Source organism: Chiloscyllium plagiosum, chromosome 13, assembly GCF_004010195.1.
Source record: "Chiloscyllium plagiosum isolate BGI_BamShark_2017 chromosome 13, ASM401019v2, whole genome shotgun sequence".
Taxonomy (NCBI): Eukaryota; Metazoa; Chordata; class Chondrichthyes; order Orectolobiformes; family Hemiscylliidae; genus Chiloscyllium; species Chiloscyllium plagiosum.
Genome location: NC_057722.1, coordinates 79,591,543 through 79,603,772, shown reverse-complemented (window position 1 = coordinate 79,603,772; position 12,230 = coordinate 79,591,543). Strand labels below are relative to the sequence as shown.

General features: G+C 44.1%; 1 protein-coding gene across 1 annotated transcript in view; it reads right to left on the bottom strand.

The window, feature by feature from the left end:
* The window catches only part of LOC122556366, a gene marked incomplete at its 3' end in the record, with an annotated part of 17,309 nt that extends 7,197 nt beyond the window's left edge, over positions 1-10,112 (bottom strand). Inside the window, exon 1 of the mRNA XM_043702999.1 lies at positions 9,986-10,112. The remainder of the gene's footprint in view (positions 1-9,985) is intronic.
* Positions 10,113-12,230: the final 2,118 nt, after the last annotated feature.

Sequence of the window (12,230 nt, the reverse complement as noted above, 5' to 3'; positions counted from 1 at the left end):
GGATGGGCATATGAATAGGAAGGGTTTGGAGGGATATGGGCTGGGTGCTGGCAGGTAGGACTAGATTGGGTTGGGATATCTGGTCGGCATGGATGAGTTGGACCGAAGGGTCTGTTTCCATGCTGTACATCTCTATGACTCTATGACTCTATAATCTTGGTGTCATCCACAAACTTACTAACAATGCCATCCATATTCTCATCTAAATCATTTATATAAATGACAAACAAAATTGGAACCAGCTTTAACCTGTGGAACACCACTGGTCACAGGCCTCCAGTCTGAAAAACAACCCTCCACCACCCTCTGTCTCCTGCTGATAGGCCAATTTTATATCCAAATGACAAGCTCACCCTGAATCCCACGTGAGCTAACTTTGCTAATTTGTCCACTAGGTGGAACCTTGTCAAAGGCTTTACTAAAGTCCAAGTAAACTATGTCCACTTCTCTGCCCTCATCAGACTTCTTGTGGTTACTTCCTCAAAAAACTCAATCAAGTATGTGAGACAACAAACCCATGCTGACTCTCCCCCAGCATTCCTTGCCTCTCTAAATTCATACAAATCCTATCTTTCAGAATCACCTCCAACAACTTACCCACCATCAAAGTCAGACTCACAGGTCTACAGTTGTAGAGGAATGTTTTCTGACTGAAGGTCTACGACTCAAGTGTGTTCCACACTTGAGCCGTAGCTGGGACCTCTGTTATTTGTAATATATAGATAAATAAGTTGGCTGGAAATGTAGGAGGTCTGATTAGTAAGATTGCAGACAGTGCAAAAATTGGGGGAGTTGTGGACTGCCTAAAAAATTGTCAAAGGATACGGAATAGTTGGGCACAGAAATGGCAGATTTGATTCCTTACTGTGTAGAAACAGGCCCTTCGGCTAAAACCAGTCAACACCGACTCTCCGAAGAGTAACCCACCAAGACCTCTATTTTCCCTATCACTAACACGCCTAACACTATGGGCAATTTAGCATGATCGATTTACATGGCCTGCAGGAGGAAACCCACACAGACATGAGGAGAATGTGCAAACTCCACACTGACAGTTGCACAAGGCTGGAATTGAACCTGGGACCCTGGTGCTATGAGACAGCAGTGCTAACCACTAAGCCACCTTGCCAACCCCTCAGCTGCCTGAGTTTAATCTGGACAAGTGTGAGGTGATGCATTTTCACAGGTCAAATATAAGAGGAAAGTATACAGTAAATGATAGGACACTGAGGAGCATTGAAATGCAGGGGGATCATGGGGACCAAGTCCATAGTTCCCTGAAAGTGGCAACACAAGAGGTTAAAGTGGTAAAGAAGGTGTACCGCATAGGGTTCATTGGGTCGGGACATTGAGTATAAAAGTAAAAAAGTCATGTTGTTGCTGCATAAAACTTTGGTTAGGCCATATTTGGGGCATTGTGTACAGTTCTGGTCGCTGCTGTGTAGGAAAGATGAGGAAGCTTTGGAGAGGGTGCAGAAAAGGTTTACCAGGATGCTGCCTGGATTGTGGAGTATTATCTATAAGGAGAAGTTGCACAAACCTGGATTGTTTTCACTAGTGGCTGAGGGGTGACCTGATAGAAGTATATAAAATTACGAGAGGGATGGTTATGGTGAATAGTCTTTTTATCAGGTTGGAAATGTCAAATACTAAAGGGCATAGGTGACTGGGGGAAAGTTTAACAGAGATGTGCAAGGCAAGAATTTTTATGCAGAGACGTGGTAGAAGTAGCAATATTTAAGAGGCATTTAGACAAACACATGAACAAGCAAGATATAGAATGGGATAGACCATGTGCAGGCAGGTTTATATAGTGTGGCTGTACAGGAAATTAGTTAGGCCACTTTTAGAATACTGCATGCAATTCTGGTCTCCCTGCTGCTGGAAGGATGTTGTGAAACTTAGAACATACATAGAACATAGAACAGTACAGGCTCTTCGGCCCTCAATGTTATGCTGGCCTTTTATCCAACTCTAAGATCAAACTAAGCTACATACCCTTCATTGTACTATCATCCATCTGCCTATCCCAGAGTTGCTTAAATGTCCCTAACGTATCTGAGTCTACTACCATTGCTGGCAATGCACTCCACACACACCCACCACTCTCTGTGTAAAGAACCTGCCTCTGACATCTCCCCGAAACCTTCTTCCAATCACCTTAAAATAATACCCCCTTGTCATAGACATTTCTGCCCTGGGAAAAAGTCTCTGGCTATCCATTCTATCTATGCCTCTCATCATCTTGTACACCTCAATCAAGTCACCTCTCATCCTCCTTTGCTCCAATGAGAAAAACCCTAGCTCCCTCAACCTTTCTTCATAAGACATGCCCTCCCGTCCAGTCAGCATCCTGGTAAATCTTCTCTGCACCCTCTCTAAAGCTTCCCATAATGAGGCGACCAGAACTGAACACAATATTCTAAGTGCAGTCTAACCAGGGCTTTATGGTGCTGCAGCATAACTTTGTGGCTCTTAAGCTCAATCCCCTTGCTAATGAAAGCCCACACATGGACCCCAGGATCCCTCTATTCCTCCACACTGCTAAGAATCCTGCCTTTAACCCTGTATTCTGCATTCAAAATTGACTTTCCAAGTCCCATTGCAACCTACAACTGCCCTCCACACTATCCACAACTCCACCAACCATTGTGGCATCAGCAAACTTACTAACCCACCCTTCCACTTCCTCATTCAAGTCATTTATAAAAATCACAAAAAGCAGAGGACTCAGAACTGATCCCTGTGAAACACCACGGGTCACTGAGCTCCAGGCTGAATACTTTCCATCTACCACTACCCTCTGTCTTCTATGGGCCAGCCAATTCTTTATTCAGACAGCCAGGTTTCCCTGTATCCCATGTCGCCTTACTTTCTGAATGAGTCTACCATGGGGAACCTTATTAAACACCTTGCTAAAATCCACATACACCACATCCACTGCTCTACCTTTACCAATGTATTTTATCACATCCTCAAAGAATTCAAGAAGGTTTGTGAGACATGACCTGCCCCTCACAAAGCCATGCTGATTATCTCTAGCTATGCTTTTCCAAATAATCATAAATCTTGTCTCTCAAATCCTCTCCAATAATTTCCTTACCATCGACATAAGACTAACTGGTCTGTAATTCCCAGGATTATCCCCATTCCCTTCCTTGCACAAGAGAATAATATTTGCCACCCTCCAATCATCTGGCACTACTCCATTGGACAGTGATGATGCAAAGATCATCACCAAAGGTGCAGCAATCCCTTCCCTCGCTTCCTATAGTAACCTTGGGTATATCCCATCTGGCTCAGAGGATTTATCTATCCTTGCACTTTTCAAAATTTCCAGAACATCCTCCTTTTTAAATCAACTTGTTTGAGCATATCAGCCTGTGTCACGCTGTCTTCACAAATGATAAGGTCCGTCTCACTAGTGAATACTGAAGCAAAGTATTCATTAAGTACCTCCTCTACCCCATCCGACTCCAGGCACAAGTTCCCACCATTATCCCAAATGGGCCCTACCTTCACTCTGGGCATCCTCTTGTTCCTCACATAAGTGTAGAACACCTTGGCGTTTTCCTTATTCCTTTCCACCAAAAACTTTATCATGCCCCCTTCAAGCACTGCTAAGTCCATTCTTCAGTTCATTCCTGACTACCTTGTAACCCTCTAGAGCCCTGTCTGATCCTTGCCGCTTCAACCTTAAGTAAGCTTCCTTCTTCTTCTTGACTCTTATCATCCAAGGTTCCTTCACCCTATCATCCCTTCCTTGCCTCAGTGGGACAAACCTGTCCAGCACTCACAGCAAGTGCTCCCTAAACAACCTTCCCATTTCTGTTGTGCATTTCCCTGAGAATATCTGTTCCACTTTATGCTCCACAGTTCCTGCCTAATTGCATTGTAATTCCCCCACTCCCAATGAAATACTTTCCCACACCGTCTGCTCCTACCCCACTCCATGGTCATGGAGTTGTGATCACTATCACTGAAATGCTCTTCCACCGAGAGATCTGATACTTGTCCAGGTTTGTTGCCAAGCACCAAATCCAATATGGCTTCCCCTCTAGTCAGCCTATCTACATATTGCATCAGGAACCCTTCCTGGACAGATCTGACAAAATCTGCTCCATCTAAACTATTTGCACGAAGGAGGTTCCAGTCAATATTAGGGAAGTTGAAGTCACCCACGACAACAACCTTGTTACTTCTGCACCTTTCCAAAATCTGCCTCCCAATCTGCTCCTCTCTGTCTCTGTTGCTATTGGAGGGTCTATAGAAAACTCCCAATAAAGTGACTGCTCCTTTGCTGTTTTTGCCTTCTACCCCATACTGCACGAGTAGACAGTCCCTCCTCGATGACCTCCCTTTCTGCAACTGTGATACTATCCCTGATTAGCAATGCCACTCCCCCCACCTCTTTTACCTCACCCCCCCATTCCTTTTGAAACATCAAAACCCCAGAACATCCAACAACCATTGTAGTGCCTGTGATATCCAAGTCTCCATAATAGCCACAGCATCATAGTTCCAATTACTGATCAATGCTCTAAGTTCATCACCCTTATTCCTGTCACTTCTTGCATTAGAATAGACACACTTCAACCCATCACACTGACTGCAACTTTGCCCTATCAGCTGTCTGTCCTTCCTCACAGACTCTCTGCATGCTGTATCTGCCTGTTCACCAGCTACCCCATCTTCAGATCTGTAGCTCCAGCTTCCATGCCCCTGCCAATCTAGTTTAAACCCTCCCAAAGAACTCCAGCAAACCTTCTACCCAGGATATTGGTACCCTTCCAGTCCAGGTACAACTCATCCTCCTTGTACCAGTCCCACCTTCCCCAGAAGGTCTCCCAAGGATCCACAAATCTGAAGCTCTCTCCTCCACCAGCCTTGCAACCACGTGTTCAGCTGCACTTGAAAGGGTTCAGAAAAGATTTACATGGATGTTGCCAGGGTTGGAGAGTTTGAGTTATAGGGAGAGTGCTGTTCTGGTTAGCAATCAGTAATTAATGGTGTGCCTCAGGGGTCAGTGCTGGGACCACAATTATTCACAATTTAAGGTGATTTGGAGTTGGGGACCAGGTGTAGTATGTCAATGTTTGCAGATGACACTAAGACAGAGCAAAGTGTGCAGAGGACTTGAAACTTTGCAGAAGAACATAGATACATTGAGTGAGTGTGCAAATGGCAGATGGAATACAATCTAATAAATGTAAAGTCATTTTGGTCGGAGTAACAGTAAGAAAGACTATAACTTAAATGGTAAATAGTTGCAGCATGCTGCTATGCAGAGGGACCTGGGTATCCTTGTACACGAATCACAGAAGATCGGTCTGCAGGTACAACAGGTAATTAGGAAGGAAAATGCTTCATTGCTAAAGGGATTGAGTTTAAAAGCAGGGAGGTTATGTTGCAGCTGTACAGGGTCCTGGTGAGGATGCACCCGGAGTACTGCGTGCAATTTTGGTCTCCTTACTTGAGAAAGGATGAGCTGGCACTAGATGGGGTGCAGAGGAGGTTCACTAGACTGATTCCGGAGTTGCGGGGGTTGTCTTATGAGGAGAGACTGAGTATACTGGGATTTTATTCATTGGAATTCAGAAGAATGAGGGAGGATCTTATAGAAACATAAAATTATGAAGGGAGCAGACAAGATAGATGTAGAGAGGATGTTTCCACTGGCAGGTGAAGCTAGGACATGAGGGCATAGCCTCAAAATTAAGGGGAGCAGATTTAGGACTGAATTGAAAAGGAACGTCTTCACCCAGAGGGTTGTGAATCTGTGGAATTCCTTGCCCAATGAAGCAGTTGATGCTACTTCAGTAAATGTTTTTCAAGCGAAGGTAGATTATCTTTTGAACAGTAAAGGAATTACAGGTTATAGTGAGGGGGCGGGTAAGTGGAGGTGAGTCCTCAAAAAGATCAGTGGAGTAGACTTGAAGGGCCAGATGGAGGAGCTCCTTATTCTTACGTTCTTATGTTCTGATGAGAGGCTGAATAGGCTGGGACTAATAGACTCGGGCTATATTCCCTGGGGTGTTGGAGGCTGAGAGGTGACATTCCAGAGGTTTGTAACATCATGAAGGACCTTGGAGTGCAGGTGCATAGTTCCTTGAATGTGGAGTCTCAGCTGGTTAGGATATTGAAGAAGGCATTTGGTATGCTTTCCTTTATTGGGCAGAGCATTGAGTACAGGAGTTGGGAGGTCATGTTTACTCAGTATGTAGACAGACCGACGAGGGGTTGAGGCCATTTTGGATTTGGTGCTCGGCAACGAGCCAAGACAAGTGTCGGATCTTGCGGTGGGAGAGCACTTTGTTGACAGTGATCACAACTGCCTCACATTTACCATAGCCTTGGAGAGGGAAAGGAGCAGTTACCGAGGGAAGATATTTAATTGGGGAAAAGGAAATTATGATGCTTTCAGACAGGAGTTGCAAAGTACAGACTGGGAGCAATTGTTCTACAGAAAGGGCACAGCAGACATGAGGAGACTGTGTAAGGGGCAGTTGTTGCGAGTGATGCACAAATTTGTTCCTCTGAGACAGGTAAGAAGGGGAAAGATTAAGGAACCTTGGATGATGAGAACTTCTCGTCAAAAGGAAGAAGGCAGCTTACGTAAGGTGGAGGAAGCAAGGATCTAGCACAGCTTTAGAGGATTACAGGCTTGCTAGAAAGGAGCTCAGAAATGGAATGAGGAAAGCCAGGAGGGGGCACGAGAAAGGCTTGGCAGGAAGGATTAGGGAAAACCCAAAGGCATTTTACTCATACGTGAGGAATAAGAGAATGATCAGGGAGAAGGTAGGGCCAATCAGGGATAGCGGAGGGAACTTGTGTGTGGAGTCTGAGCAGATAGGGGAAAGCTCTAAATGAGTTTTTTGCTTCAGTTTTCACCAAGGAAAGGGAACTTGTTGTGAATGAGAACTTCGAGAAGCTGGGATACAGTCTTGACCAGATCAAGATTGATGAAGTTGATGTGCTGGAAATTTTAGAAAATATTAAGATTGATAAGTCCCCAGGGCCAGACCACATTTATCCCAGGCTGCTCCGGGAAGTGAGAAAGGAGGTTGCTAAGCCGCTGGCGAGGATATTTGCCTCCTCACTCTCCACGGGAGTCATACCAGAGGATTGGAAGGAGGCGAATGTTGTTCCTCTTTTCAAGAAGGGGAATAGGGAAATCCCTGGCAATTACAGACCAGTCAGTCTTACGTCTGTGGTCAGCAAAGCTTTGGAAAGAATTTTGAGGGATAGGATTTATGACTAATTGAAAAAGCATAGTGTGATTAAAGGCAGTCAGCATGGCTGTGTGAGGGGCAGGTCATGCCTCACAAATCTTATTGAGTTCTTTGTGGAGGTGACAAGACAGGTCGAAGACGGTCGAGCAGTGGATATGGTGTATATGGACTTCAGCAAGGCATTTGATAAGGGGTTCCCCATGGTAGGCTCATTCATAAAGTCAGGAAGTATGGGATACAGGGAGACTTGGCTATCTGGATTCAGAATTGGCTGCCTGACAGAAGGCAGAGAGTGGTTGCAGATGCAAAGTATTCTGCGTGAAGTTCAGTTTTGAGTGGGGTCCCACAGGGCTCTGTTCTTGGGCCTCTGCTCTTTGTAGTTTTTATAAATGACTTGGATGAGGAGGTTGAGGGATGGGTTAGTAAATTTGCAGATGACACAAAGGTTGGAGGTGTCGTCGATAGTATAGAGGGCTACTGCAGGCTGCAGCGTGACATAGACAGGATGCAGAGCTGGGCTGAGAAATGGCAGATGGCGTTCAACCTGGATAAATGTAAAGTGATGCATTTTGTAAGGTCGAACTTGAATGCTGAATATAGGATTAAAGGCAGGATTCTTGGCAGTGTGGAGGAACAGAGGGATCTTGGTGTGCAAATGCATAGATCCCTCAAAGTTGCCACCCAAGTGTATAGGGTTGTTAAGAAAGCTTATGGTGTTTTGGCTTTCATTAACAGGGGGATCTAGTTTCAGAGCCGCGAGGTTTTGCTACAACTCTACAAGTCTCTGGTGAGACCACACTTGGAATATTGTGTCCAGTTCTGGTCGCCCTACTATAGGAAGGATACAGAGGCTTTGGAGAGGGTGCAAAGAAGGTTTACCAGGATGCTGCCTGGACTGGAGGGCTTGCCTTATGAAGAAAGGTTGAATAAGCTTGGACTTTTCTCTCTGGAGAGAAGGAGGAAGAGAGGAGACCTGATCAAGATATACAAGATAATGAGTGGAATAGATAGAGTTGCCTGGCCTGCTGATTATTTCAAGCATTTATTTTTATTTCAGTTTTCCAGCATCCACAGTAGCTTGCTTTTGAAATTAAATTACATCCCCATTTTTGATAAGTTTAGATACTTGGCTAATAAACAGTATTTCGGGATCACTGAAAGCATACCCTGTGACGTCTAGAAACCCTCAGACTCCTGCTGTGTCCTACGCAGCCTCTTGTGCAGAACACAGACCCACCCCCCACAGCTGGACAAGCTGAAGCCTGGCACTTGTATCTGGAGCAGTAAGTGGCATCTCTGGTGCATCACAATGTGAAAGCTTCCTTGGGAGTATGCTGTAGGAGGTGATCACTGCACTGATTACAGTACGCTGGCAGAGAGGGAATGGGGAAACGAGGAGGATTAGAGAGCGAGTGTCGAATTCCCGGAGATATCTCGTTCTGTCACTGGAAAGTTGTTCTGAATGTAAGTGAGGTAATGGGTCTCTTGCAGAGTGCAACCAAAGCCAGGTTTATGGCACCATTTGTCCCTCAGCTGTGCAGGTTAGGGTCAGGAACAAGGTGTCAGAAACATAGTAATGGGGAATTCAATAGTTAAGGGAACACACAAATATTTCTGTGGATGCAGGATTGATTCCAGGATAAAATTTTGCCTCCCTTGTGCCAGGGTCAAGAAGGTCACTGAGTGTCAGACATCCATATCGATGTCCTTCGACAGACAAATTTTAGAGAGCTAGGAAATAAACTTTTAAAATGTTGTACTAGGTGAAATTTAATTCCTTGATCTAGCCCAAGTTATAGATGCCTAACATCATAATGGTGTAAAAATTAGATGCCAGGACAAAGTTAATGCAATAACAGAGACAGCTTAAGATTTATCTTTGTGACATGAGTCAGTATAAAGTTAAGACAATTAGGTATAACTTTAGGATGGTATTGGATGTAGTTCTAAACAATAGTAAGGACAAAGTTACTTCTAATGTTAGAGGATGACAAAGGTCTAGGAGGGAAACAAGAACTGTGAATGCTCGAGATCTGGAACAAATAAAAACAGAAATTGTTAGCGGACCTGGGTCACTGGACTCAAAACATTAACACTCTTCTCTCTTCACAGAGCTGCCAGACCTGCTGAATGTTTCAAGCAATTTCTGTTGTTAAATCCAAACCTATTATCATTGTAACATTTAAAAAGAACTGATCAGACATACAGTGCAGAATGACTGCTGGTTGATGGCCTGAGAGTACCTTATCAATTTATTCAGAAACTTTCACTATACACCAAGTAATTACAACTTCCTGGTTGCTAGTCAGGTAAGATGTAGCGTAACACCTAACGTTTTACTGTTTGTAGCATCTGTAATTGATTCCCTGTAAACAATTGTTTCAATTCCTAATGATTAAAAGTTGCAGCTTTTATTGATTATTTATATAATATTCTCCCAGTTAGCCACAATAAATCACCACACTAACGAGAAGCACCATTGTTCATATTTGCAGTCATTGTTAAGACTCAAAAGTAATTGGGAAACAATAATAACTTTACAGGTTACTAATAATCTGGGTGAACAGGCCATTTAAAGTAATGTTAGCATTTTTTTTCAGTGTCATTTCTGCACAAGCACTTTCCAAGCAATGAGTCAGATGTTTCCTGATCTTAGTTCCTATTATTAGCCGTTTTAATCATTGTAAATGAACACTCCTATTAATCATTTCACTAATTCAATTTACTTTTTTTAGTCTAAGGATATGATTTACCTGAGATTTCCTGTATCATCCGTGTGATTTTCGACAAGTATTGATTATTCTAATGTTCTTCCTTGAAGCATGCTTTTCTGACAATTATTTTTCTAAAAAAATTAATTCTCTGGACTGTAAAATGCCTGTAACCCAAAGACAGTGTGTGACTATTGAAGTACTAGAGGCTACTCCCTGGGATTTCAAGTTGATTTCACTGGTAAGTAACAAGGATCCAATCAGAAGGTCTTAGGGGTTGTACTGATTCTGAAAGTTATATCCGCCCACACCACTTCCCTATTAGATACTGACCTCAAAAGCAAGACATTTAAAGTCGTGTATACAATTGTAACTAAATGGTGAACATATTTTCTGAAAGATTTGGGGAACAAAGCATTTACAATGTCAATCTAAAAATATATCGCTGTCCAATGAATTTTTGGAAGTTTATATCACAAGTACCTTCCCAACTGCTCCAACAGATAGTTGCTGCTATCGCTTTTCTGCACACTCATTCCTCACACTGTGTGCTAGCACAACCTTCGGCTGCCTGAGGAAAAGGATCTGGATGTAGGTTTCAGACGTTTTGTCACCATACGAAAACGAACCTTCCAGCTCAGCGAGCAAACCTACATCCAGAACCTCAACCTGAGCTACAAATCTTCTCAAAACTCGCTGAGGAAAAGGATGTTTGAGAACAAAAACATCAGATCCAACACCAAGCACATGGTATATAGAGCTGTGTTGGCTCCCACCCTCCTGTATGGCTCTGAGACGTGGGCTGTCTACAGCAGGGACCTCAAGGTGCTGGAGCAGTCCCACCAACACTGCCTGTGCAAGATCCTGGGAATCCATTGGGAAGGCAGACACACCAACACCAGCGTCCTCGACCAGGACAACGTCCCCAGCATTGAGGCACTGACCATCCCCACTTCCCCCCCGCCCCTCCCCCCAACCTTGATTGGCTGCGATGGGCTGGGTACATCGTCCCCATGATTGACACGAGACTCCCCAAGCGAGTGTCTACTCCCAGCTCCGAAACAGCAGGTGAGCCCCAGGTGGACAGAGCAAGTGCTTCAAGGATACCCTCAAGGCCTCACTGGTGCAGCGCAGCATTCCCACCGACACCTGGGAATCACTGGCCCAAGACCATCCAAAGTGGAGGAGGGGCACCTGGGAAGGCACTGAGCGCCTCAAGACCTGCCATTGGAAAAAAGTAGAAGCCAGGAGAAAACAGTGAAAGGAGTGCACTGCCACAATAACACCCCACCCACCCTGTTCCCATGCCCACCCCCGACTCCAAGTGTAACAGAGTTGGCAGTAACTGCATCAGTCTGTACAGCCACCTGCGGATTCACCCTGAGAGTGGACGCGAGTCATTCTCATCTGCGGGGGATCACCAATGATGATAACACCTCATGGACAGAGAAAGGAAATTTCAGAGTCTTCTCCAATACACTCACTTCCTTTGCAAACAAAGTTAAAAATCACACAACACCAGGTTATGGTCCAACAGCCTCCTGATGAAGGAGAAGCATTCTGAAAGCTAGTACTTCCAAATAAAGCTGTTGCACTATAAGCTGGCATTGTGTGATTTTTAACTTGTCCAACACCGGCACCTCCATCTCATTGCGAGTGTGGGATATAGGTAAAGTAGTGTTACTTCTGCAATTATAATTACTTATGCAAGGTAAATGCACTCACACCAGTGTATAGTTGTTTTAACCAAGAGCTGAGTCAACAAGAATGAAACTATGTGGAGGAAATATATAATTGTTTATGTACTCACGCCAGTGTATAATTGTTTCAACGAAGAGCTGAGTCAACAAGAATGAAAACTATGTGGAGGAGATATATAACTGTTTTTGTATTAGCTAAAATGTGAATGCAAGAGTGAGACATGGCTGCAAACAATGGTAGACAAATAGATAAGGTGCTGTGAGGATGTAGGTTAAGCCAGATATGCTTGTACAAGCAGTAGTTATAAGCAACTGTTTCCCACTTTTGCAAAAACACAAAAACAAACCCCAATTAAAAGGTCATAAGGATCAATATGGTTGGGGAAAGGGAGGAAATGTCACATGTGGGGGAAATATATAGTAGTGAAGGAGGATATACCTAACAATGGGCCACAGCAGGATGTGGTGAAATGGCCGAGTAAAACTTGTACTTTGTTATGCACAAGGCCGGATAAGGCAGGAGATAAACAATAGTAGTGGGCACCGGGTTTGGAGGAGTGAATCTTATATAAGATATGTACTTGCTA